Here is a 5126-nt window from a genome sequence, read left to right as displayed (position 1 = left end):
TATTACTAACTAGCATCTTTTCATTTCAGCTTGAAGAACTTCTAGCATTTCTTGTAAGGAAGGTCTATCGGTGATAAACTCCCTCATTTTTTGTCTGGTGAAGTCTTTCGTTTGTAAATGGTGTTTTGTAAACATTTTGTGTGTTATATTATTTATTTATTGGGCTGCACTGGGTCTTTGTTGCTGTGTGTGGGCTTTCTCTAGTTGCATCCACTTCTGTTGAAGTGTGCAGGCTTCTCATTGCAGTGGTTTCTCTTGCTGTGGCACTCGGGCTCAGCAGTTGTGGCACATGGGCTTAGTTGCTCCACAGCATGAGGGATCTTCCTGGACCAGGGATTGAACCTATGTTCCCTGCATTGGCAGGTGGATTCTTCACCACTGGACCACCAGAGAAATCCCATCTGGTAAAGTCTTTTTTTTTTTTTACCTTTTTGTTGTAAATTATGTTTTTACTTATTTTTTTTAATTTATATTTTTTATTGACAGATAATTGCTTTACAGAATTTTTGTTGTTTTCTGTCAAACTATCTGGTAAAGTTTTTGTTGTTGTTTAGTTGCTAAGTCATGTCCAACTCTTTGCGGCCCCATGGACTGTAGCCTTTGATACAATGCAGGTATCAAACCCACATCTCCTGCATTGCAGACAGATTCTTTACTGCTACACTACAGGGAAGCCCAAAGTCTTTGTTTCTCCTTAGTAAAGGACAACTTTGTCAGACAGAGAATTCTCAATACGTAACTGACATCTAATTCTTGACTGTATCATCCAACTCTTTCCTGGCTACCGGGGTCCAGCCCTGGTTGGATCCAGGGATTCCCTCAGGAGGATGGCGTTGGCGATTAGAATAGCAAAGGCTGAGAGATATTAGAGGCTCATTATAACTGGTTTACACGGAAAATCAATATAACCTGTGACACCAGGTTAGCTCTGACTATGGAGGCCGCAGGCGCCCTCTCGAATAGGGGAAGGTGCCCCACCTTGGGTGCCTTCTCAAGTGGGTCTTAGAAGCCCAGGCAAATAAGTAGTCCCAGAGGACCCCCACGCTCCAATTAAATGTCCTGAAGGAAGAACAGAAAAGAAAAGGAGGAAAAGGAAACAAGAAAGAACAACACGACACGGGGAGATCAAGCTTTGAGCAAGGCCTGTAGCTTTATTTTCAAAGGGAGCTTATATACCTTAAGTTGTGCATAGAGGATAATAGGGGGTGTGAAATCATGCAAAGTCAGCAGTCTTTGATCCTTATCGAGACCAGGCTTTCTTTTCTGTAAACTTATCATCATATACAGATGGTTTAGGTGATTTACATCATCTTCTGGCCAGAAGGCCTGTTAACATTTTATGATTCTGATAAGGGTTTGTCAACCATAAGACTTATTTTCTCTAAGAGTAATTATTTTAAAGTTTGGCGCCATCCTCCAAAGGTGTTAGATAAAGTTGCATTCCTATAGGGCAGAGGTGCAGTGGGTTTACAACAAGGAAAGAATTTATTACCTTAAGGGTCTAAAGTTGTTAACACCAAGGCCACTACTTATTTTTTCTATATACCAACTATATTAATTAATACACTTCCAAGGATACAATACAGGGGATGTGGAAACTTGGCAGCAAGCATTGGCTCAACAATGAAATCTTCTACTAGTTCTAACAAATTCTAACTCTCCAAGAGGCTCTATACTATTTGAATATCTTAAGCTTCCCGAGACCGTAAACAATTGTATGCGTAGCTGTAGGAGTCCGGGTAAACCTGTCAGGCAAGTTAGAGAGCCGTCTGAGGGGTTTGGATTGAAACACTTTTATTATGCCCAGGAGGCTAATTAGGTAGAACTCTAAGTTGATTTCCTTCAGAGAAAAGTGGTCGGGGATAGCACCACCCCCACCCCCCCACCCCCGCCCCCGTTAATGTCAGAGGAGTTGGTGAAAGTCGTAAAATAGTAAAACAGATTCTGATTTGGGGGTAGATGCTCAGGCAGAACCAGGGGGGCCCCTCGAGCCCTGACTTAGATTTGCGTATCAGGCCTCTCCGCATGACCTTTGTCATGGGTGGGAACTCCCGTGCTGGCTCCCGGCACCTGGCCTATAGGATTTCTGCTAAGAAATCCATTGCTAGCCTAATAGGAGCAGCTTTGTAGTTTACAGTCTTCTTTTTTCTTGCTGATTTTAGGATTCTGTCCTTGTCTTATATTTTTGGCAGTTTTATTATAATGTGTCTTGGAGAAGATCATTTCAGACTGAAGTAATAGGGTGATCTAATAGCTTTGTGAACTTGAATGCATAAATTTTTTCTCCCAGGTTTAGGAAAGTTTTAGCCATTGTTTCTTCAAATAGTTTTTCTGTCTCTGTCTCCCTCTCTTCTCCTTCTGGAACTCCAATGATTCAGATTTTGTTTCTTTTGATAGTGCTCTGTTGTTGCACACACATTTGTGATTAGCATATTTTCTTGGAAAAATAACTCCTTTATCATTATGTAATAGCCCTATTTATCCCTTGTAACATAGCTTGTTCTGAAGTCTACTTTATCTAATATTAACATAGCTACTCCAGCTTTATTTTGATTAGAGTTTGCTAGATGGTACACTTTTTTCAATTCTTTTACTTCTAGAGATCTATATTATTATATTTAATATCTAACAATAATATAGATATTTAGAGATCTATATTACTACATTTAACATTCTATTTGGAGATAGAACATAGTTTTGTCTTTCTTATAAACCAATTTGACAAATCTTTTAGTAGGTGTGTCTAAACTATTCACATTTAATGTAACTATTAACATTATTGAACTTGGGTCCACTATTTTATTATTTCTATTTGTACCTTATTTTTTTTTTACTCTTCTATTTCATTTTTATTGCCTTCTCTTATTTCTAATATTTTTAAATATTCCAAGTTAATTACCTGTTAGCTTTTGCCTATATCTCTTCATAGTATGTTTGGGTATTGGTCTCTGGGTTACAATATACAGACCTTAGAGTTAAAAAGATAAGCAGAGTTGAAAGTTTGCAACTTCAAGTAAAATGTAGAAGCCTTACAACCATATAGATCACTTTCCCTGTAATTGTCTAATGTATTACATTTACATAATCTCTCTAACGATGTTATAATTTTTGCTTCCAACTGTCCTACATATCTTAAAGAACTTGTGAGGTGTAAAATAAGCTACTGTATTTATCCAAATGTTTACCATTTCTGTTGCCATTTCTTCTGTTCTCTTGTTATTCCTGAAGTTCCAAATGTCCCTGTGGAATTTCACATTAGCCTGAAGAACTTCCATTAGCAGTTCTTTTAGGGCAGGTTTACTGGTGATAACATTTTCTCAGTTTTCTTTCATCTGAAAATATTTATATTTTGCTTTCATTTCTGAAGGATATTTTACTGCTGTAGAACCCTGGATTGACAGGACTTTTCACAGCACTTTCCAGATGCTTCTCCCACTGTCTGTTGACCTTTGTGGCTTCTAACAAGAAATGTGCCAACATCTGAATCATCATCCTTCCCCTCATTGTGATGTTATTTTTTTCTGATTGCTTTCAAGATTTTTTCCTTCATCTTTGCTTTACAGCAGTTTGGTGATGGTGTATTTGGGGTGGTTTTTCTTTAAGTTATTCTCTTTGGCATTTGCTGAGCTTCTTGAATCTGTAAATCTGTGTCTTTTGCCATACATACTTGAGAAGTTTTCAGCTATTTTTTTTCCTGTTTTTTCCTTTACCAATTTCTTTTCCTTCTCTGGTACACTAATGACATGAATATTAGACCTTTTGATATTTCATAAGTTACTGAGTGTCTGCTTTTTAGAAAAAATTCTACTATTAAGATTCAGTAATTTTTATTGCACCTTCTTCAAGTTCATTGACTTTTTTTTTTTTCTGTCATCTGCATGCTGCTGTTAATTTCATGCAGTGAAATTTTTATTTCAGATATTCTATTATTTAATTCAGTGACCAGATATGGGAGGTGGTAATGAGGTGTGATTTTTCACACCTAGGTTTTAGCTTGGGTAATGGGGTAGTTGTTGGTAGCTCTTACCAAGGAATAAGAACAATGAGGAAAATAATGCAATTGAAGATGTGAATTTAAGCTGAAAGCTGCTGCTGCTGCTAAGTCGCTTCAGTCGTGTCCGACTCTGTGCGACCTCATAGATGGCAGCCCACCAGGCTCCCCCATCCCTGGGATTCTCCAGGCAAGAACACTGGAGTGGGTTGCCATTTCCTTCTCCAGTGCATGAAAGTGAAAAGTGAAAGTGAAGTCACTCAGTTGTGTCTGACTCTTCGAGACCCCGTGGACTGCAGGCTACCAGGCTCCCCCATCCATGGGATTTTCCAGGCAAGAGTACTGGAGTGGGGTGCCATCGCCTTCTCCAAATGATAAAGTTAATGTGGTTTAAATCAGTGATTTTCAAATTATCAATTGCAATAGCTTATATCATGGCATCAATTTTGTGGGTTATAACCAGCATTTTAAAAATGGACTGCAGTTTTAAAAGTCAGTAAATGATATTGAACAAAACTTGTGTTTTAGTATGTGTGTGCATATGCATGTGTTAATTTATTAGACGTGAATACGTTTCTAACTGTGATGTTTCCAAAAATGTTTGAAAACCATTAGTTTAAATCCATTAGTTTAAACGTAATGATGTTTACAAGGCAGCATATGAATAAAAGACCTATGATTGAACCTAATGATTTCTAATAATCTAACTCTCATGTTCTCAGATGAGTTTTAAAATATAGACCTAAAGTTTTTATAATTATAATTTTTTTGGCCACACCATGTAGGATGTGGGACCTTAGTTCCCCAATCAGGGAACAAACCCATGCCCTCTGCAGTTGGAGTGAAAATTCTTAACCACTGGACCTAAGCCCTAAATTTTTGTAATTCCTATTCTTTACTATTGAATCATTTACAGCAAATATTTTCACTAAAGCTGATCCACTTAGAGTGAGGGAAATTCCTTAGACTTTATTGGGTATTTACTTTCCCAATATTATAATCTTCTAGAATACTCACCACTTAATTACACGTATTAGTACCCTTTAAAATGTTTACAGAAAAGCTGACTACCTGAAACTAACACCAGGTTAGCTTTGCAGGCTGGAATCTGCTCTGAATAGTGGTCTGAAAGGAA

This window comes from Bos indicus x Bos taurus, chromosome 23, assembly GCF_003369695.1.
Source record: "Bos indicus x Bos taurus breed Angus x Brahman F1 hybrid chromosome 23, Bos_hybrid_MaternalHap_v2.0, whole genome shotgun sequence".
Classification (NCBI taxonomy): domain Eukaryota; kingdom Metazoa; phylum Chordata; class Mammalia; order Artiodactyla; family Bovidae; genus Bos; species Bos indicus x Bos taurus.
Note: the sequence above shows the minus strand (reverse complement) of the source record.